The 26,115-nt window shown below is 44.7% G+C and overlaps 1 protein-coding gene across 1 annotated transcript in view; it reads right to left on the reverse strand.

The window, feature by feature from the left end:
* Dh44 (diuretic hormone 44) overlaps nucleotides 1–24,856 on the reverse strand; it is a 141,865-nt gene extending 117,009 nt beyond the window's left edge. The window contains exon 1 of the mRNA XM_071682229.1: nucleotides 24,530–24,856. The gene's annotated coding sequence lies outside the window, so the exon portion shown is untranslated. The remainder of the gene's footprint in view (nucleotides 1–24,529) is intronic.
* Nucleotides 24,857–26,115: the final 1,259 nt, after the last annotated feature.

Below are 26,115 nucleotides of genomic sequence, written 5' to 3' on the forward strand. Positions count from 1 at the left end.
AACCAACCCACGTCAGGACCTGGTGACGTGCTAACCAACCCACGTCAGGACCTGGTGACGTGCTAACCAACCCACGTCAGGACCTGGTGACGTGCTAACCAACCCACGTCAGGACCTGGTGACGTACTAACCAACCCACGTCAGGACCTAGTGACGTGCTAACCAACCCACGTCAGACCTGTGACTACTAACCAATCCACGTCAGGACCTGGTGACGTCTAACCAACCCACGTCAGGACCTGGTGACGTGCTAACCAACCAGTCAGGACCTGGTGACGTGCTAACCAACCCAACCGGACAGTGCATAAACCAAGTCAGACTGGTGACTACAACCACCCACGTCAGGACCTAGTGACGTACTAACCAACCCACGTCAGGACCTGGTGACGTGCTAACCAACCCACGTCAGGACCTAGGTGACGTGCTAACCAACCCACGTCAGGACCTGGTGACGTGCTAACCAACCCACGTCAGGACCTAGTGACGTACTAACCAACCGACTTTCTCAATGATACCAACGTCGCCCACAAATGATAGGATGTAACCGTCATCCACCTGTGCCCACAGTGGGCAGGAGTCGCCACTCCCAGAACTCGTAATGGACTGGATGGAACACCTGAGGACACACCTGTTAACGGAGGGACTCGCTAATTACCTTTTCAAAGGTGTTTATTCAACCGGATGACCCGGATGACCTTTCCGCTCGTTAATAATGCCCTTGACGATCGTCAAAGACACCAGAGGTCTCTCACTGAGTGTAATACTAGTTTACCTTTTTTCATTGTTTATTATCATTTATTTACGTACTCAGAGATGGGCGGTGCGTAAGGAATACTTTTCCCTAGACCCACAGTAAGTTATGGACTCCCCGTGGTGTAGCAGTTAGCGTTCCTGACCTTGACGCATGCACGGGTCGCCCGCTCAGGGTAGAGCATGGCATGGGTTCGAGTCCTGGTTGCGGCACTCGGGTCCACAGTCAACCCAGCTGTTCATCCACCCCTTGGCGTTGGTCGATAAAGTGGGTACTTGACTCAGGGAAGGTTACATATATATATATATATATATATATATATATATATATATATATATATATATATATATATATATTATATATATATATATATATATATATATATATATATATATATATATATATATATATATATCTTTTTTTCTTTCATACTATTCGCCATTTCCCGCATTAGCGAGGTAGCGTCGAGAACAGAGGACTGGGCCCCCGAGGGAACATCCCCACCTGGCCCCCTTCTCTATTCCCTCTTTTGGAAAAAAAAAAAAAGATATATATATATATATATATATATATATATATATATATATATATATATATATATATATATATATATATAGCGTTAATGGGATGGCCTTGATTAGGGCCTGAGCTGTCCTTGGTGCCGTCTCAGCTAACAAATTGTGAAGGAACAGTCAGAGTCCTTGACCTGGGTGGATGCGAACGAGGACATCGCCCACCCCGGCCTGCCAGCCACGGCTGAGCATCCTGCAGGATAGGGTGACTGTGTCAGATGACGCGACCCAGGAACGTGTCACATGCCAGGACTCGGTGGTGGAGGAGGAGGCAGGAGGAGGAGGAGGCAGGTGGAGGAGGAGGAAGAGGAAGAAGAGGAGGAGGGGGGAGCAGGAGGAAGAGGAAGAAGAGGAGGAAGAGGAGGAGGAGGAAGAGGAGGAGGAGGAGGAGCAGGAGGAAGAGGAAGAAGAAGAGAAAGGAGGACGAGGAGGAAGAGGAGGAGGGAGGCAGGAGGAGGAAGCAGCGTTGTGCCTCGTCTGGATCGTATGGCAAGACCCAGGCGAAGCAGGAGGACCCGGAGCATGATGACCTTTGCGCTCCTTACGAGGTCCTCAGGTCACGCGGAAGTGACCTCGCAGGTCACGCGGAAGTGACGTCGTAGGTCACGCGGAAGTGACGTCGTAGGTCACGTGGAAGTGACCTCGTGGGTCACGCGGAAGTGATTGGTATTGATTGGACTTTTTTCCTCAATGATTCGGTTGGTTTTGGTGAGGTTCGTCGTTTTCTTCGGCCCCACATTCGTTTTCTCTTTGTAGATTCGTATTTTTTTTCTTTTTTTTTTTGTGCATAATTATGAAAAATCCAATATTTCTTTTTCTTTTTTTTGTGCATAATTATGAAAAATCCATCATTTCAGATCATGACGAAGATGGACTCGATCATTCATTTTCTAACAGATATCTAAAAAGTACTTTTGGCATTTCTCAATAGAATTTGACCAAAAAAGAAAATGATTATAAAAAGCAGAGACCCCAGGTGTTCGATCATTGCTGGGTTCTGGTTACTAGAATTACCATTATCTTGAAAGGCAGACCGAAGAAAAAAGATATAGAAGGTATTTATAGAACGCAATTTTAACTTTGATGAAACTAATTTAGTTTCTACATCAAAAAAGAGTATACAGATTGTAATTAAAAGTTTTTGATGTAGGGAGGCAAGAGAGAGAGAGAGAGGGGCCCACAGCCCACATTTTCTGCATGTCGTAGGTTGAGGATAGAAAGGGGGGATAGAAAGAGGTCTGGAAATCCCCTCCTCCTGTATTATTACTTTAAAGAATAAAGATTAGAGGAAGAAGTCAAGCGAGAATTCATTTCGTTTTAGTTTTCTTCAACCCGAAGACTCAGTCGTGATTTTTGAACCGACTCTTTGACTTAAGTAAACACAAAGTACAAACTCATGAATGATATTACATGACAACGCCTCCATACATTATGTAACTTAAGACTCCAACTAAACAAGTTTATGTCGTTGTAGACCTTGAGATCACGTTGTCAATATTGCCACTACGAACAGTTTCATTACACTGTTAAAATCGAATATGTTTAAAAGAAGAACTTAACTGATTTCTCCCCAGGTAAAGATCGATTGAACTGGCCCTTGATCCTCGTGTCATACACCTGTGCTCATCTCGATATGGTCAAGTCTGATCTACTGCCTACGTACCTTTGGTTAATACAAGGGATTCGAACCCAGGACCTCGCGGCTGAAGGTAAAATTATCAATATTGTCTTTTTGGTTGTTTGAAGTGAGTGACGGGCTCTGGGAAGTGGAGACTTTTGATGGGGTTTGTAGGAAGGTTCCTGGGAGTGAGGCGGGTTAGAGAAAACTTGAGAGTTGATGGAAAGTAGATGACTCAGGTCCTCAAACTGAACCTATCTACTCCACTTGCAAGTAACTACGTATATTCTGTACGTGTCTAGGATGGGTTCATTGTGTACATCTACAATTTATCTACATCTGTTATTATGTCTATAATAACATCCGGTTTGCCAATGGCTCTGGTTGAATTTCTTCGTTATGCAACACAATCAGATTCTAATGGTGTTCAGTTGATATATTCTATCCTTCTGAGAGATGCTTGCTTTGATGAATGCTATAAACACCCTCACGGCATTTCTATCAATGCCAGAAACCCTCACGGCATTTTAATAAAGGCTGGAAATCCTTGTGACTCAGCCAGTATGGAGGTACCAGTCGGGGACTGATGAAGATAATGTAACATGAGGGAGGAAATTAAAATACTGCTCACGTGTTTACAAACTGTAGTATTGCCACCCACGTCTCGTTTTCTCCACTCCCTCGTTCTCTGTTGCTGGCTTTACTGCCAAATTATATCACATGCCCCATTACCCAGCTACAAGTAGTAGTAGTAGTAGTAGGAATCATAGTACTGGTAGCAGTAGTAGTAATAGTGGTAGTATTTGTGGTAGTAATAGTAGTAGTAGTAGTAGCAGTTGTAGTAGTAGTAGTAGTAGTAGCAGTTGTAGTAGTAGTAGTAGTAGTAGCAGCAGTTGTAGTAGTAGTAGTAGTAGTAGTAGTAGTAGTAGTAGAAGTAGTAGTAGTAGTAGTGGTAGTAATGGTAGTAGTAGCAGATGAAATGAAACATCCACAATAAAGTTTGCCAAACCGTCTACAGTAAACACTTTAGTGGTTCCTGTTTACCTTATACAACAGTGTAAACAAACCATAAAGGCTAGGGAAATGAAGAGGAAGGGTTGCGTTACCTCCCGACACACACACACACACACACACACACACACACACACACACACACACACAGCAGTAGTGAAGGCTTGTCTGTGTTGACTCATATGATACCAGACGCTGAGGGTCCTGTGGTGTGTGAGGTGAATACAAATTCTGGCTTACATGACTCACAAACATTGTGAGAAGCTCAAAAACAAGCAGTGGGGTTATCAGCTTTCTAAACACTGCGAAAGAGGGAGACGTCAGTGTCTCAAAGTATCATCTCTATTTGCTCTATCCCCAAGGCTTAACGAAGAGGTGAGTGAGTGAGTGAGTGAGTGAGTGAGTGCGTGGGGGGGGGGGGGGGGATCCAGATAAGTGGTTAAGGGAGGGGTGTGTTGAGGTACTCGTTACATGGCCTCACTCGTGGGTGGGTAAGGTGCTCCTCACAAGAGTGCGTAGACCTTGTGGTCGAACGCTCTCTCTCTCTCTCTCTCTCTCTCTCTCTCTCTCTCTCTCTCTCTCTCTCTCTCTCTCTCTCTCTCTCTCTCTCTCTCTCTGCCATCTGCCTTCCCTTCGCCCTTCCTTCAACGTCATTAACCCGTGTCGTGTCTAATCTCTTTACCATAAACGACCCTTGGCCTTCACCTGGGCTCTTCTCTCCTAACCCCCCACCTCCCCTCCTCCCCTCCCCCAGTCTGACACTATCCTTGGGGGGGGAGGGGGAGGGAGGGAAGAGGGCAGACGTCTCGAGACATTCCCCTCGACAGGTGTTGAAATCAACACCTGCAGCAAGGAACCTTGACATTTGCTGTACACTATATGGCTTTAATCCCCAGGATCTGTCCTGGATCACTTTGATATCGTAGTGGCTCTAAAATCAATAGCCTCGGATTTACCATCAAGGGTATGCTCGGATTTGTGACTGGTTTCGTTTCCTTAAATTGTGGCGTCCAGGGGTGAAACGCTGATTGCAATACGAACACATAGAAATACTTTTTAGGGGATTATACCTGAAAAAGATCTGGTGAATTTGAGACTAAAATGGTATAGCCAGAACGATTGACTATATATATATATATATATATATATATATATATATATATATATATATATATATATATTAGTTGTTTCGTCATCAAATACCTAACAGCCATCCCCTGCTGAAAGTTAGGACATCCAATTCATTTTGAAGGGATCAGAAGACTTCGTGAACGTATTTCCCTCCTACGGATTTTGAGAGCATCGGTGGACGGGGCTGGCTACTTATGTTTCGTTGGGAGGGGCTTTTACGACCCGAAATTCCCAATTAGTCTTTGATCATCCTCTCTGCTAACTTTCCCCCATTTCTCGTGTAGTGATATGAACACGGCTCTGGTGTAGGGGGCCAAAGTTACACACACACACACACACACACACACACACACACACACACACCTCAATTGAGAGAGTTGAGTTACAGTGAGAGGCTGAGGGTAGAAGAGAGAGAGAGAGAGAGAGAGAGAGAGAGAGAGAGAGAGAGAGAGAGAGAGAGAGAGAGAGAGAGATGGTGACGTGGCCACAGCCATTCAAGTTTCAAAATCGGTCGGACGACAGTGAAGAGTTCTTTGCGAGATGCAGTGCCACACTACTCAGAGGCCACGTCGAGAAGCGGACGAAAATATAGCTAGAAATGGACAGCAAGAAATACTGTTTTTATTGTCATTTTGGTGGACGATTAGAACAGGCTAAACGAGGAGTTAAAAGGCAATTTGATGGTTTAGATAACCCTAAAAGATAGGGACTTTGCTTGAGGATAGACCCCTACCCCAAGCCTGTAGTCATGGGATAATACAAACAGGTAAATACACAAAGCAAAACCTATAGCCAGACAAACACATACCCTAGCTAAGGGGCACCACAAGGCACCTCTTACGCCCACCGCTCCAGGCCACAACACACACACACAACCCTCCAACATATCCCACACACAACCCGCTATAAACGTCCGTGATTCCCTCCATCACAATACGAGAAGCGACAAGAGGCGTTCGAACCCCTGCTTGATTCCCCACAAGACGGTCGAGTGAGTGGAATTCAATTCTGTCTATCGTCCTCACGCACCACTTGAGGATATTCACATCAGAATAAACCCCTCTCTCCGTTTTCTCCAGTGATGCGCCATCGCTTGGGTTAATTTTTTACCAAAGATTAATCCCATTTTTTCCCTGATTCTGTAAATTGGAGCAATTTTCTATGCATTCTTTTCGAAGGGATTAAGTAAACACACACACACACACACACACACACACACACACACACACACACACACACACACACACACACACATATATATATATATATATATATATATATATATATATATATATATATATATATATATATATATATATATATATATATATGTGTGTGTGTGTGTGTGTGTGTGTGTGTGTGTGTGTGTGTGTGTGTGTGTGTGTGTGTGTGAGTTTGTGTGTGTGTTTGTGTGTGTGTTTGTGTGTGTGGCCCTTGCCATGGTAAGGAGGACCGTGTATACACTGACCGTTGTAGGCAGAAACCACGAAGACAGGGTCACAGACCCTCGCAATGATGGGGGGGTGGTGGGGAGGAGGGGGGGGGTATCAACCACCGGGGCATTTGAAAGACTTGGATCCTGTGCAAGTGTCGGTGATTCTCTTTTTCTATAGAATTATCATGTGTTCTGACTCCATCGTCCGTCCTGAAGGTCATTCAGAGTACGACTAGTGTGTGAGCTGGAGGGTCACTGCGTACATTTTTTTTTTTTGGGGGGGGAGAGACTCGCTTATATAAAACGTACGAGACATTTGCAAAACTAATTCATGTTTTCTCGAGGCTTTTTTCGTGGAAGATCTCAGACGTATTATCACGTCTCGTGGTCCTCGGATAGTTCACGAGACTGTAGAGGAACTTGAAGTCTCGTACCGAGAGAGAAAGACACACACACACACCCACCCACCCACACACACACACACACACACACACACACACACACACACACACACACACACTCATACGAGACACGAGCTCGAACGAGAGCGAGACATCATGAGTGAAGACATGAGCTGCCATCAGGGAGGAGTCGGGGCGCAGCTGCAGACTCCCGGATGCTCGGTAATAAAGACTTAAATGAACGCTTTGACGTCCTCCACCAACTTCATGACAAGGCGTTTGTTCACGTCAAGGAAAAAATGCCAATCTTTTTTCGAGAAAACGTCCAGCATTACGTGAGCCAGGCATGGCAGTAGGAACGTTATTAGTTGTAAAAATTTCTTGGAATATTTGGAGTATGGCGGGGGGGCGCTCTGTAGGTGGGTTTCGAAGCCCCCCAGCTCGAACCAGTGTCATGTGTGTCACGTAGATTCAAATGAGTCTCTCCTGTTCGGATCCCAAGTTCTGGACAATTTCTATGATGAAAACAGAAAATAATTGTGTCCAGTTTTCCTCAAAATGACAGAAAAAAAACATGAACTCTTTCGACATATATGTATACGTCACCTTAGACATATTGACGAAGGATAATTTTTGAGGAAATTTATAACAGAATTGGGAGGTGAGATTGTATTTGCTCCGCGTCTTCTGTGTTCGGTCGAGACTAGACAACAAAAAGCTAGATAAGATATCAGTTAGGGTTTCATTATCTGTTCTGATGGGTTGAATTAAATGGTAATGATAGGTCGCTTATGATTGCACAGGAATGATGCAAGGAAAACGGAAAGATTGTGTCCTCAGTGGCGACGGGAATGGATGAAGGCAGCAAGTATAAATATGTACATGTGTATTTATGTATAAGTCTGTGTATGTATATGTATGTATACGTTGAAATGTACAGGCATGGATATGTGCGTGTGTGGGCGTTTATGTATATATATGTGCATGTGGGTGGGTTGGGCCATTCTTTCGTCTGTTACCTTGCGCTACCTCACTAACGCGGGAGACAGCGACTAAGTATAATAGTATGAATATATATATATATATATATATATATATATATATATATATATATATATATATATATATATATATATATATATTATTTTTATTTTTTTTATTATACTTTGTCGCTGTCTCCCGCGTTTGCGAGGTAGCGCAAGGAAACAGACGAAAGAAATGGCCCAACCCCCCCCCCATACACATGTATATACATACGTCCACACACGCAAATATACATACCTACACAGCTTTCCATGGTTTACCCCAGACGCTTCACATGCCTTGATTCAATCCACTGACAGCACGTCAACCCCGGTACACCACATCGCTCCAATTCACTCTATTCCTTGCCCTCCTTTCACCCTCCTGCATGTTCAGGCCTCGATCACACAAAATCTTTTTCACTCCATCTTTCCACTTCCAATTTGGTCTCCCTCTTCTCCTTGCTCCCTCCACCTCCGACACATATATCCTCTTGGTCAATCTTTCCTCACTCATTCTCTCCATGTGCCCAAACCACTTCAAAACACCCTCTTCTGCTCTCTCAACCACGCTCTTTTTATTTCCACACATCTCTCTCACCCTTACGTTATATATAGCAATGAGCAAGTACTTTCAATGAACACACAACACTATCCAACATCAAAGATTCGAACCATTGCCATTTGTGTAGGAGCTTGGGTCGTTCCATAGCCTTATTAGTTAGCGTTACCAGCACCCACGCATATGATACCGGTTCGAATCCTTGATGTTGGAGGCACTATATTGATATATATATATATATATATATATATATATATATATATATATATATATATATATATATATATATATATATATATATATATAGAGTATATCATCTTTACTTGAGGAGTAATGGAATTTGTATCTACGTAGAGATAAATCTCTCTCTCTCTCTCTCTCTCTCTCTCTCTCTCTCTCTCTCTCTCTCTCTCTCTCTCTCTCTCTCTCTCTCTCTCTCTCTCTCTCTCTCTCTCTCTCTCTCTCTCTCTCTCTCAGAGGGATGGGACTAGACAATGAGGCCACCAGCTTCAGCAGTTCCGTCCAGCAGCGACCCGGCCTCACTCCGGTATGCCCAGGTGGCCGTGCTGAAGATGTACACAACCCCCCACCCCCCATCACCAACCCCCACCAACCCCAACCCCAACCCCACCACAACCCCTACAGTGGAAGGAGCGTTACCTGCTGGAGTTGCTCCGTCGAGTGGAGCTCGTGGCTCTGTTGGGCAACGGAGAGAGAGAGAGACAGAGAGAGAGAGAGACAGAGAGAGAGAGAGAGAGAGAGAGAGAGAGAGAGAGAGAGAGAGAGAGAGAGAGATAGAACGATTTTTTTTTTCCATGTGCTCAAACTTTCCCCCACTCCAGCTCTTTAATTATTACCTCAGTACACCGCCCAGTTTGACTCCCCAGTACCTCCCCAGTATGACTCCAGTAACCTCCAGTATGATCTTAGAGCTTTTCCAGTATGACTAAGTACCCCGGTATTCCCTTATAGCTCTTAGTATGATCCCAGTACCCCAGTATCACCTTAAACCTCCCCAGTATGACCCCAGTACCCCAGTACATCCCCATCTCTCTCTCTCTCTCTCTCTCTCTCTCTCTCTCTCTCTCTCTCTCTCTCTCTCTCTCTCTCTCTCTCTCTCTCTCTCTCTCTCTCTCTCTCTCTCCCCCGCCCTTCACTAAGGCGCTGTACGTTCGGAGAAAATCTACTCAGTGCCATTAGATCTCATTTGCATACCACTTTTGATGCACGGAGAGGGGGGGGAGAGAGAGAGAGAGAGAGAGAGAGAGAGAGAGAGAGAGAGAGAGAGAGAGAGAGAGAGAGAGAGAGTCACAAAAAAGCTGCATCGTGTGATTTTAGATGATTGCCGTCAATCCTCCACACACACACACACACACACACACACACACACACAGTAGACATACTCGAAGGATCGTAGCAGGTTAATGATTGGTTGGCGAGTGATTGAATCGGCAAGACGGGCCAATAGCTGTATGGCAAGAGGGACCACCAATTGGCCGGATTGCAATACAGAACAATCACCGGCGTGGCCAAAACTGACCAGCATTTATAAGGCAACATTTCTATAGACCCTCATGTGTTATTGTGCCTGGCTGTTCCTTCTACACAATACTGAGCTTCGGAGCATCACTTCTGATGGGTTTGGAATCCCCGTGTTATCTGACACTGTCGAGATCGCGTTCCAATTACCCAAAAATAATGGCACACGAACTTGATAACTTTCTTAATGAGGTTAATTTACTTTCTGCTCTCCAACTCCAAAAATATTGTCCCATTTTTAAGCCCCCAAAAATCGTAAAGAAAATAATGTGATTGTAAAGAAGATAATGGCTTGTATGTACCTGAGGTCTGGAAAATAGAACAAGGAACAAAAAATGGATGGTTTCCAAACAAAAAAAAAAAGTCTTTTGAGTTTACTTGTTAGAGTGTGGGAGAGCGGTAAGTGAGAGGGTAGTTGGGTAAGTGAGAGGGTGGTGGGGATATATAGAGTGTGGGAGAGTGGTAAGTGAGAGGGTGGGAGAGTGGTAAGTGAGAGGGGTGAGAGAGTGGTAAGTGAGAGGGTGGTGGGGATATATAGAGTGTGGGAGAGTGGTAAGTGAGAGGGTGGGAAAGCGGTAAATGAGAGGGTGGGAAAGCGGTAAGTGAGAGGGTGGTGGGGGTATATAGAGTGTGGGAGAGTGGTAAATGAGAGGGTGGGAGAGTGGTAAGTGAGAGGGGTGAGAGAGTGGTAAGTGAGAGGGTGGGAGAGTGGTAAGTGAGAGGGTGGGAGAGTGGTAAGTGAGAGGGTGGGAGAGTGGTAAGTGAGAGGGTGGGAGAGTGGTAAGTGAGAGGGTGGTGGGGGTATATATAGAGTCTCTGATGCGGGTGGAGCAATGTGGTGGCTTCTGGTGAGCTGGACGGTGAGTGGGGCAGATGTTTGCCCTGAAGAATGTGTGTGTGTGTGTGTGTGTGTGTGTGTGTGTGTGTGTGTGTGTGTGTGTGGAGTACTTGGGGAGGAGTGAGTGGCTTGTAAGTGGCGCTGATGGACCTGGGCATGTGATGGCGATATATGAGGTGAATGAGTAGTAATGAGAAGTTCTACCCTGGAGTATACGATATGTTTGTGAGTTGGAGGGTGAGATGTTTCCAATGAAGGTGGGTCTAGCATAAAGGGGTCGTGATGTCACCATGGCTATTTGATCTGTTCCTGAACGAGTTGGCGGAGTAGGTGAATGGAATGGGGGTCCTGGGGTGTCATGCCGTTGCTATTTGTAGATAACGGCTCTAGTGGTAGACTTCCCAGAGTCATATAACCTTCATATATTGACGTGTGCATCTGAAGGTCTTGTAGGCTTATGGCATATACGCGTATGTATACTTATATATCCTACAGCATGTAGGCGAATGTATACCTGTGTATCCTATGGCATATCGGCGAATGTATACCAATATATCCCACGGCATATAGGTGTAAGTGTACCTCCATATGTGCGTGTAAGCATATGAAAATGTGGGAATGTATTTTATATACACGTGGATGCTTGGCATAGGGCATGAGAAGTTTTTGTGATGAGTGAGTGGTGAGTGGTGAGTGCGTGGGGTGAAAAAGGGTGTGTGGTGAATGAGGATAAAAGAGGGCAATTGAGTGTGTTATATATTTGTCAACACACTCAACTTTCTAGTCCATCCTGGAAAGTATTTAAACTTTAGCCAAACTTTCAGCAAGTTGTGGAACTAATTTCAAGTGTATCGACTTGTAATTAGAGTTGACACTTGTGAGCATTAGGAGTGGATTGCGGGGATGAGGGCAGCTAGAGCTGTTGGTGGTGGGTTGTGGTTGTGGTTGAGGTAGTGGATGTGTAAGTGGTAGTGGTTGGCTGTGGTGGTGGTTGTGGTAGTGGTGGGCTGTGGTGGTGGTTGTAGTAGTGGGGTAGTGTTGACGATGATGGTTGTGGTGGGTATTTGTGGTAGTGGTTGTGGTGGTGATTGTGGTTGTGGTGGTGGATGTGGTGGTTGTGGTTGTGGTGGTAGTGTAGTGCGTAGGGTTGGTACTTCAACACATGATTTAGGTCAGAGGAAGTGAGACCTTGAACCCCAAGCTGGCCAGAGGTTCAACTGGCTAATGGGTTCAACTGGCCAGGGCTTCAAATGATCAGTGGTTTAACTAACCAGAGGTTCAACTGGACAGAGTTGAGCTGGACAGAGGTTCAAAATTGGCAGGGGTTCAACTGGCCAGAGATTCAACTGACCAAAGGGTCAACTTTCCAGGGGTTCAACTGGCCAGGGGTCAGCTGGCAAGGGGTTTCAAGTGACCAGGGGCTCAATTGGTCAGAGGTTCGACTGCTACAGAGGCTCAGAAATCTGGTCACTTGTGGATGGCCGAGGAAATACATAGGCTCAGAACCCCACAGTACAGGGATCGGAACCTCTCCACCATAGTCTTTGACCCTGTCACGTTGACCTGACCTTTACCCTTTCAGAAGAACAGAGAAAAAGAACAACCAGACTTTTCTTGAAATGGAGGAAACGATGGGAATGAACATTCAGCAGTTAGAACGCGGGAAGAACAACTCGGCACTAATTGAACAAACAGAGAGAACAGACAGACAGACAGAAAGACACGAGGTACAGACAGACAGACAGACAGACAGACACGAGGTACAGACAGGCAGACAAACAGACAAACAGACACGAGGTACGGACAGACAGACAGACAGACAAACAGACACGAGGTACAGACAGACAGACAAACAGACACGGGGTACAGACAGATAGACAGACAAACACGAGGTACAGACAGACAGACAGACAGACACATAGACAGAGCAAATATACAGGACAAAAATCAATAGGTTCTCCGGATTTTTGCCACGTATGAATAAGTGAAAGGCAAGGGAGAGGAGGCGTCCCTCTCCTATCCCACGAGGGAAAGACCTCTCCTTCCTCATTGAGGAGAGACGTCTTTTTCCCCATCCCACACGGGAATAGGCCTTCCCCCTCCCATCGCACAACTCAACTCTCCTTCCCTCCCTCCCCACCATCCCTGTTCCACCAGCGCCACCCATTCCAGGCTGCGCCAGAGGGGAATGGGGGGAGGCAGTGGAGGGCAGGTGCCCCCCTGACATCAATGCTCTCCTTATCAAGCGGAAGGTTACGTCCTTTAGGCCTTGCCAAGGATGTTTTGACACTGGCAAAGGTTCAAGTATATATATTTCTTCTTTTCCTTTTAAAGCTGTTGGCTTTCCCGGGTGCACTACGGACCTACATTCATCGAGGACTAGATAGATAGATAGATAGATAGATAGATAAATGCATAAATGCTATCCTTCTTTTCTTTGTAATGGGTGGAAGTTGATATGAGACCAAATTCTGACCCCGTTTGGGAATGTTAATGACGACGTGCTAAAATACGACGAATATTCGCGGGATGATATGTCACTTGCATTACAGTATGTCCCTCTGATACGTGTGGGAATATATATTTGACAAGGTCACATACCATTATGTGCTGGAAGGGTTTACAGTTTCCTAGTCATTATATATATATATATATATATATATATATATATATATATATATATATATATATATATATATATATATATATATATATATATATATATATATATATATATATTTTTTTTATTATACTTTGTCGCTGTCTCCCGCGTTTGCGAGGTAGCGCATATATATATATATATATATATATATATATATATATATATATATATATATATATATATATATATATATATATATGGGTATGTTTGAAGGAATTGTGGTTCCAACAATGTTGTATGGTTGCGAGGCGTGGGCTATAGATAGAGCTGTGCGGAGGAGGGTGGATGTGTTGGAAATGAGATGTTTGAGGACAATATGTGGTGTGAGGTGGTTTGATCGAGCGAGTAATGAGAGGGTAAGAGAGATGTGTGGTAACAAAAAGAGTGTGGTTGAGAGAGCAGAAGAGGGTGTTTTGAAATGGTTTAGTCACATGGAGAGAATGAGTGATGGAAAATTGACAAAGAGGATATATGTGTCAGAGGTGGAGGGAACGAGAAGTGGGAGACCAAAATGGAGGTGGAAGGATGGAGTGACAAAGATTTTGAGTGATCGGGGCCTGAACATGCAGGTGGGTGAAAGGCTTGCAAGGAATAAAGTGAATTGGGACGATGTGGTATACCGGGGTCGACGTGCTGTCAATGGATTGAACCAGTGCACGTGAAGCGTCTGGGGTAAACCTTGGAAAGTTTTGTGGGGCCTGGATGTGGAAAGGGAGCTGTGGTTTCGGTGCATTATACATGACAGCTAGAGACTGAGCGTGAACGAATGTGGCCTTTGTTGTCTTTTCCTTGCGCTACCTCGTGTGCACGCCGGAGGAAGGGGCTGTCATTTCATGTGTGGCGAGGTGGCGACGGAAATGAATAAGAGCAGCAAGTATGAATTATGTACATGCGTATATATGTATATGTCTTTCTAAAAGGGGATGTATATATATATATATATATATATATATATATATATATATATATATATATATATATATATATATATATATATATATATATATTGGGGAAGAGCAGTGCGGTTTCAGAAGTGGTAGAGGATGTGTGGATCAGGTGTTTGCTTTGAAGAATGTGTGTGAGAAATACTTAGAAAAGCAAATGGATTTGTATGTAGCATTTATGGATCTGGAGAAGGCATATGATAGAGTTGATAGAGATGCTCTGTGGAAGGTATTAAGAATATATGGTGTGGGAGGCAAGTTGTTAGAAGCAGTGAAAAGTTTTTATCGAGGATGTAAGGCATGTGTACGTGTAGGAAGAGAGGAAAGTGATTGGTTCTCAGTGAATGTAGGTTTGCGGCAGGGGTGTGTGATGTCTCCATGGTTGTTTAATTTGTTTATGGATGGGGTTGTTAGGGAGGTAAATGCAAGAGTCCTGGAAAGAGGGGCAAGTATGAAGTCTGTTGGGGATGAGAGAGCTTGGGAAGTGAGTCAGTTGTTGTTCGCTGATGATACAGCGCTGGTGGCTGATTCATGTGAGAAACTGCAGAAGCTGGTGACTGAGTTTGGTAAAGTGTGTGGAAGAAGAAAGTTAAGAGTAAATGTGAATAAGAGCAAGGTTATTAGGTACAGTAGGGTTGAAGGTCAAGTCAATTGGGAGGTGAGTTTGAATGGAGAAAAACTGGAGGAAGTGAAGTGTTTTAGATATCTGGGAGTGGATCTGTCAGCGGATGGAACCATGGAAGCGGAAGTGGATCATAGGGTGGGGGAGGGGGCGAAAATTTTGGGAGCCTTGAAAAATGTGTGGAAGTCGAGAACATTATCTCGGAAAGCAAAAATGGGTATGTTTGAAGGAATAGTAGTTCCAACAATGTTGTATGGTTGCGAGGCGTGGGCTATGGATAGAGTTGTGCGCAGGAGGATGGATGTGCTGGAAATGAGATGTTTGAGGACAATGTGTGGTGTGAGGTGGTTTGATCGAGTAAGTAACGTAAGGGTAAGAGAGATGTGTGGAAATAAAAAGAGCGTGGTTGAGAGAGCAGAAGAGGGTGTTTTGAAATGGTTTGGGCACATGGAGAGAATGAGTGAGGAAAGATTGACCAAGAGGATATATGTGTCGGAGGTGGAGGGAACGAGGAGAAGAGGGAGACCAAATTGGAGGTGGAAAGATGGAGTGAAAAATATTTTGTGTGATCGGGGCCTGAACATGCAGGAGGGTGAAAGGAGGGCAAGGAATAGAGTGAATTGGAGCGATGTGGTATACAGGGGTTGACGTGCTGTCAGTGGAGTGAATCAAGGCATGTGAAGCGTCTGGGGTAAACCATGGAAAGCTGTGTAGGTATGTATATTTGCGTGTGTGGACGTGTGTATGTACATGTGTATGGGGGGGGGGGCATTTCTTTCGTCTGTTTCCTTGCGCTACCTCGCAAACGCGGGAGACAGCGACAAAGTATAAAAAAAAAAAAAAAAATATATATATATATATATATATATATATAAATATATATATAATTCTTTTCAAGAAATTTGGTTTCCTTCGCCGTATTATCCCCCTGTTCGTTTTCTTTCTTTTTATTTTTTGATAGCAGTATTTTCTAAATATTCAGATCCGCTAATTGTGCGTGTAACTCTGACTTCCTGTATTACATATATATATATATATATATATATATATATATATATATATATATATATATATATATATATATATTCCTTTTTTTTTTGCTTTGTCGCTGTCTCCCGCGTTTGCGAGGTAGCGCTAGGAAACAAACGAAAGAAATGGCCCAACCCACCCCCATACACATGTATATACATACACGTCCACACACGCAAATATACATACCTACACAGCTTTCCATGGTTTACCCCAGACGCTTCACATGCCCTGATTCAATCCACTGACAGCACGTCAACCCCGGTATACCACATCGATCCAATTCACTCTATTCCTTGCCCTCCTTTCACCCTCCTGCATGTTCAGGCCCCGATCACACAAAATATTTTTCACTCCATCTTTCCACCTCCAATTTGGTTTCCCACTTCTCCTCGTTCCCTCCACCTCCGACACATATATCCTCTTGGTCAATCTTTCCTCACTCATTCTCTCCATGTGCCCAAACCATTTCAAAACACCCTCTTCTGCTCTCTCAACCACGCTCTTTTTATGTCCACACATCTCTCTTACCCTTACGTTACTTACTCGATCAAACCACCTCACACCACACATTGTCCTCAAAACATCTCATTTCCAGCACATCCACCCTCCTGCGCACAACTTTATCCATAGCCCACGCCTCGCAACTATACAACATTTTGGGAACCACTATGTCTTCAAACATACCCATTTTTGCTTTCCGAGATAATGTTCTCGACTTCCACACATTCTTCAAGGCTCCCAGGATTTTCGCCCCCTTCCCCACCCTATGATCCACTTCCGCTTCCATGGTTCCAACCGCTGCCAGATCCACTCCCAGATATCTAAAACACTTTACTTCCTCCAGTTTTTCTCCATTCAAACTTACCTCCCAATTGACTTGACCCTCAACCCTACTGTACCTAATAACCTTGCTCTTATTCACATTTAATCTTAACTCTCTTCTTTCACACACTTTACCAAACTCAGTCACCAGCTTCTGCAGTTTCTCACATGAATCAGCCACCAGCGCTGTATCATCAGCGAACAACAACTGACTCTTGCATTCACCTCCCTAACAACCCCATCCATAAACAAATTAAACAACCATGGAGACATCACACACCCCTGCCGCAAACCTACATTCACTGAGAACCAATCACTTTCCTCTCTTCCTACACGTACACATGCCTTACATCCTCGATAAAATTTTTCACTGCTTCTAACAACTTGCCTCCCACGCCATATATTCTTAATACCTTCCACAGAGCATATATATATATATATATATATATATATATATATATATATATATATATATATATATATATATATATATATATATCCCTGGGGATAGGGGAGAAAGAATACTTCCCACGTATTCCCTGCGTGTCGTAGAAGGCGACTAAAAGGGGAGGGAGCTGGGGGCTGGAAATCCTCCCCTCTTGTTTTTTTTTTTTTAATTTTCCAAAAGAAGGAACAGAGAAGGGGGCCAGGTGAGGATATTCCCTCAGAGGCCCAGTCCTCTGTTCTTAACGCTACCTTGCTAACGCGGGAAATGGCGAATAGTTTGAGAGAAAAAAGAATATATATATATATATATATATATATATATATATATATATATATATATATATATTTTCTTTCTTTTTCTTTTAAACTATTCGCCATTTCCCACGTTAGCGAGGTAGCGTTAGGAACAGAGGACTGGGCCTTTTTTGGAATATCCTCACCTGGCCCCCTCTGTTCCTTCTTTTGGAAAATTTAAAAAAAAAGAGAGGGGAGGATATATATATATATATATATATATATATATATATATATATATTATATATATATATATATATATATATATTTCTTTTCTTTTAAACTATTCGCCATTTCCCGCGTTAGCGAGGTAGCGTTAAGAACAGAAGACTGGGCCTTTTTTGGAATATCCTCACCTGGCCCCCTTCTCTGTTCCTTCTTTTGGAAAATTAAAAAAGAAAACGAGAGGGGAGGATTTCCAGCCCCCCGCTCTCTCCCCTTTTAGTCGCCTTCTACGACACGCAGGGAATACGTGGGAAGTATTCTTAATCCCCTATCCCCAGGGATAATATATATATATATATATATATATATATATATATATATATATATATATATATATATATATATATATATATATATATATTGCTTAGGATCCTATGACCCTAGATGCTAGATTTAAAGATTTGTCAAAACTAATGATGAAACTTGTGGAAGGAGCTCCACCCTGGCTATTAACATCTTCCAAGAAATCTGACCAATTACCAACAGAGACAAAATAACAAGCAGAAGCGGGAAAATAAGAGTAAATATAAGATAAAAGACGAGAGAATAAGATAAAGGAACGACATCTTATATTGTTTTCATGTAGGAACGAGGTACACATATTGGAAACACATTATTCATAAGGAAAGCAAATACACTCTCAATTATGTGTATATATATATATATATATATATATATATATATATATATATATATATATATATATATATGAGAGAGAGAGGAGGCAACTTTTGAGCACGACGGTACGAAGTCTTAGACATGATGGGATAGGCCTTGGCCGAACCCTTAGAGTTCATTTGAAAATTGATAATCATGCCACTAAACCAAGAATCGTACCGTCGTGATCAAGAGTCGTCCCGTCGTGCTCAAAGGTCGTACCATCGTGATCAAGAGTCGTACCGTCGTGCTCGAGGGTCGTACCGTCGTGATCAAGAGTCGTACCGTCGTGCTCAAGGGTCGTACCTTAATGATCAAGAGTCGTACCGTCGTGCTCAAGGGTCGTACCGTCGTGCTCGAGGATCGCACCGTCGTGATCAAGAGTCGTACCGTCGTGCTCAAGGGTCGTACCTTAATGATCAAGAGTCGTACCGTCGTGCTCAAGGGTCGTACCGTCGTGCTCGAGGATCGCACCGTCGTGATCAAGAGTCGTACCGTCGTGCTCAAGGGTCGTACCTTAATGATCAAGAGTCGTACCGCCGTGCTCAAGGGTCGTACCGTCGTGTTCAGAACACAATGGAGACAGTCCTCATTACGGAAGGTTAATAATATCGACTCTTAATTAACTCTGGAATTCCAGCAGTTCTCGGAGGGACTCCCTATCATCGTTAAATGAGGTTAAGAAATGTGTTTGAAGTCCAAAATAATTTGTTGCTATTGGTGCAGGTGCGACGCTGGGCTGATGTCACGCGCTCCGAAGAACGATTGTAGGGAATTGCGTCGTGTGATGCTCTCTCTCTCTCTCTCTCTCTCTCTCTCTCTCTCTCTCTCTCTCTCTCTCTCTCTCTCACTCTCTCTCTCGCCTGCATGTGGGAAAGCAGCGACAGAAGACGGTCTTCGACGGGGTTGTACCATCGTTAGCGGAAGGATAAGCAAGTATACTGCGTCGTTCAGTACCTTACGTCACAAAAAGGAGTCCATATTACTCTGCTCTTGCACGGAGCGCAGCCTCGCAGCTTTTAAAGAAACTATCAAACGTTCGTAGCATTACCCAGTACAGCTACTCATTCTAATAATGATAATAATGATAGTAGTTCAGCTATAACGATGATAACAATATTGGTACCAACATACCAGTTGAACATATATATATCTCCTTAACTCACTGTTTATGGGACTATCTCCCTTAAAACAAACCCTCATGACTGCCATAAGGTTTCACTTCCTTGCCATGTCCTGGGCCATGATTGGCCAACACAGCGGCCGACCGCCAAACACCATCAGCGTTAAATGCTTCAAATGAGTTCCAAATGGCGCTCGTTGACACAACTCTTGCCATACATCGAGCTTCAGATTTGTGAGACTATTCCCACCTGGCACTAAACAAGTCCTAGATAAGGTTTATCATTCCATCCTAAAACAATATACTCAGAAGATAATCAACTACTTAAGTAAGCCATCAAATGAATTGTAATAAATCATGATATGCGTCACGTATGCAAATGCGAATCATCGTAACTCACAGGCTGGTCGCCAACGTCCACGCATCGTTGCCAGCTGCCACTTCATTACCGGCTTAATAACAGCAATTATTGCCAGAATTATATGAAACCTCTCAATACCTGAACGGAATGCATTTTACACATAATTTGTAATACAAGACGTTGCTGTATATCATTTGATTTTGACAGAAAGATCATCTCAGAAAGTTTCGCTCTTTTCTTTAGTAGCGTCATATCAATTCTGAATTGTTTTCACACGTTTTGATATATCGAAAAATCATGCAGTCTTATAGAGATTATGTATATTTCTGCGGTTTCTTCTTTTCCTTATAGACAGAAACAGACAGACAGACAGAGATAGAGAGAAGGAGAGATCATATGGTTTCTGCATTTCCCTGTCAATATAGAAACGGACAGACAGACAGACAACGAAAAGAGAGGCAGGAGAGTTACATGACCCACCACAGCTGTGCCAACGTTGCAATCATCGTCAGGTTTAGAACCCTGGGCTTGTGGTGTTCTTCGAGACGCGCTACACTGCACGTAATTACTTAATGTAATGAGAGACCAACTGAAACCGCTTCTTGAAATGAGAAAGGCTGTGGACCGCTTTTAGAGAGATACAAGTGAGGAAGATGAGGGGGAAGTTCTGGGAGGTACAAGGTCTACCTACCACGCTTTCCTGGTACTACTTCAGGCTCTGTATCAAGTGTCACAGCACCTTCGTGATCTGTGCGTCTTGCCGCTTGCGGCCGCTTTTAAGTTCGCTTGAAGAACTTGTGTGTTCTTTGGTCGTTTTCTGTTGAGTTAAACGGAAGACTAGGTTGATCAACCGTGCCTGTGTGATGTATACAGACCGTCCTTTCGTGGCTTGTGTAATGTCTATAGTCTGTCCGTTCGTGGCATACATAGTCTTCTATAATCCGTCCGTTCGTGACCTATAGTCCACCCATTCGTGGCGTGCGTAGCATCTACAATCAGTCCGTTCGTGGAGTGCGCAGTGTCTAAAAAGTGCTTAAGAAATATGGTATTTCTCTCTCAACGATGTTTAGCTAATCTTTCTTCAACAGGGATCTTGCACTTCCCTGCTACTTGCTGGAGTCCACAAGCAAATGTGGGAAACATGTTTTCAACTTGCGTTTGTAAAGGATAGACGATGGGATAGTATTTCTAACCCAGGGACACTGGTTGTCCCTATCCTTTGTCGAACCCAGAGAGGTGGCTAGTGGGGTATGGGAAAATATAGTTCTGTTGGCTCGAATCTCGCAATGGGTGTGTTTGGCATGACCTTCATCTACTCTATGTGGACAGGGACGGAGTTAGAGGGAGATAGATGGATACATAGATGGATAGACAGATAGATAGTTGGGTAGGTCTCGCCTGAACACCAGTTGGAAGCGATTTGCTCAACTATTACCAACATACAAGCTTATATTTTTTCGCTATTTTTTCCTTCAAATACCCTGCAGGATGCATCCTTTCTGCTCCCGGACTCTCAAACCCCCTCTCCCAACAGTGATATTGGGAATATTTCCTCATAAGAATATTCAGAATATCATTGCCAGTGGGATCCATTCTTCACACTGCTGTTATGACACACTTAAGGTCTCTTGGTCCAGATACATATGTTCCTCTACGTCTTCTTTCCGCATGCGTCTCTTAAGAAATTTCCCAAACGTCATGTAACATTTTTGCATGTATTTTGACTGACCTACATAACATAAGAATATATATATATATATATATATAAAACACCTTTCGACAATACGACCCTTGAGCACGACGGTACGACCCTTGAGCATGACGGTACGACCCTTGAGCACGACGGTACGACCCTTGAGCACGACGGTACGACCCTTGAGCACGGCGGTACCACCCTTGAGCACGACGGTACGACCCTTGAGCACGACGGTACGACCCTTGAGCACGACGGTACGACCCTTGAGCATGACGGCACGACCGTTAAACACGACAGTTTAACCCTTGAATATGATGCGATGGTTTTTCACCCAACCCTTTGTGGCAAGTCATATACCCGAGAGTCGTACTGTCGTGTTCAAAGGCCGTACCGTCGTGCTCAAGACTCGAACAGTCGTGCTCAAGGGTCGACCCGTCGTGCTCAAAGGCAGTACCGTCGTGCTCAAGGGTCGACCCGTCGTACTCAAGGGCCGGACCATCACACTCAATGGGGGTGAACATATGAACCAAGTGCAGCGGCTGGAACAGCTGGACACCAAGACAGCTGAGGCGTCAGCTGCGATGACCCGCGGTTTGTTGCTGCTACTGCTGCTGCTGCTTCTGTTATTGCTGCTGCTGCTGCTACTGCTGCTGTTCCTCCTGCGGTGGCGCTTTAAACCATCTGTCCATCTCAACTCCTTCCTTCCCTACCCACCACCACGACCGAGAACCTATCGCGAAGGAAAAACAGACCATGGACTCCTCTCCCCTAGAGAATCTATCGCGACCATGGACTCCTCTCCCCCAGAGAATCTATCGCGACCATGGACTCCTCTCCCCTAGAGAATCTATCGCGACCATGGACTCCTCTCCCCTAGAGAATTTATCTCGACCATGGACTCCTCTCCCCCAGAGAATCTATCGCGACCATGGACTCCTCTCCCCCAGAGAATCTATCGCGACCATGGACTCCTCTCCCCCTAGAGAATCTATTGCAACCATGGACTCCTCTCCCCCAGAGAATCTATCTCGACCATGGACTCCTCTTCCCCAGAGAATCTATCGCGACCATGGACTCCTCTCCCCTAGAGAATCTATCGCAACCATGGACTCCTCTCCCCCAGAGAATCTATCGCGACCATGGACTCCTCTCCCCCTAGAGAATCTATCGCGACCATGGACTCCTCTCCCTTAGAGAATCTATCGCGACCATGGACTGCTCTCCCCCAGAGAATCTATTGCCAACGGGATAGAACGCAATAGAGAGAGCGCGCGCGCGGGCGGCCCGTGGCTATGGTATCGTGGGAGTGATGCTGGCACGCAGGGAGGGAACGCCTGGCACACGCAGATTAATGACAGACGGAGACTAAAGCTAAACTGTCCAGTGATGTGTCCACTTCTGGCCGGCCGTTGGTATGGTGGGTAAGGGGAACTCCCTTCTGCATACACGTCGCGTCTTCGGGGAGGGGAATTGCTTTATACACACACACACACACACACACACACACACACACACACACACACACACACACACACACGCACACATCGTGAATTTCATGTGATTTTCCGAGGTACTTCCTGTGCTAGATGTAGCATAATGATGTGAGTCATGGTTTCTAGGGTCATTTCCATGTGTCCTCTGTCGTGGAGGAGGGACTTCCTCCCTGACCCTTTTTGACCCCCCCCCCCCTGAGCACGATGGTACGACCCTTGAGTACGACGGGGCGACGCTTGAGTAGACGGTACGACACCTTGATCACGACGGCTCAAATCTTTCAGATGAGGAGTCTTAACGTCGTGCTCAAGGATCGTCCTGTCGTTCTCAAGGGTCGTCCTGTCGTTCCTCAGGGTCGTCCCGTCATTCTCAAGGGTCGTCCTGTCGTTCCTCAAAGTCGTCCTGTCGTTCTTCAGGGTCGTTCCGTCGTTCTCAAGGGTCGTCCCGTCGTTCTCAAGGGTCGTCCTGTCGTTCCTCAGGGTCGTCCTGTCGTTTTGAAGGGGCCGTACTGTCGTGGTCGTGGCGATGACCTTGAATCACCATCCTCACTATATTACTATGGTTCTCGTAAGATGCCGGAACCCCGTCTGGGTAGACTAATTACATGTTTATGAGGGTCTGTAGAGATTCTCTCTCTCTCTCTCTCTCTCTCTCTCTCTCTCTCTCTCTCTCTCTCTCTCTCTCTCTCTCTCTCTCTCTCTCTCTCCAACAGAGGCATCACTTCTGTACACATTTTCTCCTCTAAACACTTGACGAGGATCACTCAAAATATGTTGCATTAGATTACTAAACATCCTGTACACTTAGCTATATAAATTTACATATACATTTTTTTTCGGAAACTGATATTTCTACATCCATCTTTAAGTTGCTTCTTTTTTCAGTGATTCATTTATTTGCTCTGATTCTATGTATTCACTTACATTTTCATCTCAATAACGTGTAGCAATATCGTGACCCTGTCACTTGTAACAGTGGTGCTACGTATTTTGGAACGCAAATTTGTCGAATATTTATTCACCACAACACTCGTTTATGATAATGCCATGAAACAGATGCTAAGAGATAATCTTATCTTTTCCTAGTCACGTTCACTGTGTAAAATTGTAGTCAGTATACAGAGTAAGAATACAATTGAAGGATAGGACAGTAATGTGTTTGGAAGGATGAAGAACAAGTTGCTATTTAGGGTTAAAACAGCGCACTTTCCCCTGATAGATAGGAGATAGATGGATAGATGGATAGAATAGATCTTAAGCTGATGACTCACCAGATACTGCCAGACGTATATCGTCCTCAAAGTCTCCAAATTCTTGCGATGAACTCAAGTGTCCAGGCGACTCCCAAACATTGCACTCCAATTCCCTCCAATTCCCTCTCTTCTGAAGAGATTTAATCTCAGCTTACACCCATGGCACTGGTTTCAACCGCTTTACAAATGCATAAAACAAACACTTTCTTCTTCTTCTCTTTTATGGTTTACGTTTTGGCACAGACACGAGAGACACAGGACGAGAGGTGGAGAGGAGGAAGTGCTGAAGGAGGGCGGGAGGTGGAGGTGGCCTGTCCTGCCTTGGGTGGCTCTCACGAGGGACTGTGTGGCTGGGTCAGCCGCAAGGGCCTTATTACATGGATGTGTGGGGTGCCCAAGGGGGAGCAGCCCTCTCTCTCTCTCTCTCTCTCTCTCTCTCTCTCTCTCTCTCTCTCTCTCTCTCTCTCTCTCTCTCTCTCTCTCTCTCTGGCCATAGGTACTCGTTGGTAAGTTAGTAGGTTGGTAAATACAGACTCACATAATACATAAAGAAACTAAACATAAACAGGAACACACACACGCACACACACACACACACACACACACACACACACACACACACACACACACACACACACACACACACACACACACAAACACACACACAAAGAAACTTAAAAACAAACAAACAAACGAATAAATGAATAAACAAATACACTTGCCTCCAGGCACTTATTCCTCTTATTCACTCTCTCTCTCTCTCTCTCTCTCTCTCTCTCTCTCTCTCTCTCTCTCTCTCTCTCTCTCTCTCTCTCTCTCTCTCTCTCTCTCTCTCTCTCCCTCCCACACCGGTTCCCTCGCCCACACTCTATCCGTTCCCCCCCCCGCCCCACCCCCCCTCCACATCCTGACGCCCACGTGCCAGGGCTGGTGTCCTCTTCCCCCCCCCCTCCCCCCCCCACCAATCATGATGGCATAGCTTCTCATCAGAGTGATATTTTATGTCAGCGGCCGAGCACGTGGTGTCAGGCGTGCCTCCTGCCCTACCACCTGCTGGTGCTTGCTTGTTGCTGACACTGTCAGCTTCTCTGATGCTGAGGATAATATATATATATGCTAAGTGGCCTCAGAACAGTCTACGGCGGCACCAGTAGTTTCCAACGAGAAAAGAGAGGAAAAAAGAATTCGTCAGGATCGTCTACTCCACCCTAAACTACGCCTCACCTATGCCCACCGACTCTTTCAAAAGCAAACACAAGAGAACTACAGACCAGACAAGAGGGTGCACTCGGGGTGATCCCTGGCTCCTTAGCAACCACCAGCACTCTACATCTGCACAACGAAACGAAAATACATCCATTACCATCACATCTCATCCTGCTCGGCAGCCTGTTCTTTACTTACGACAGGATTAGACCCCTTCCTGCCCAAGACACTTCAGAATCAACCGTCAAACCTCACACAGAAATATATGCTTATCTCTGCCTCACTCTCACGCCTCATGTCCTTTCATGTTTCTATGTCTGACAAAACATATTCACTTGGTAATGATTCTAGAGATTCTAAACAGCCACCCCTCTGAACCAGTCTTGAATTCCATTCCA

This window comes from Panulirus ornatus, chromosome 34 (genome assembly GCF_036320965.1).
Source record: "Panulirus ornatus isolate Po-2019 chromosome 34, ASM3632096v1, whole genome shotgun sequence".
Lineage (NCBI taxonomy): Eukaryota > Metazoa > Arthropoda > Malacostraca > Decapoda > Palinuridae > Panulirus > Panulirus ornatus.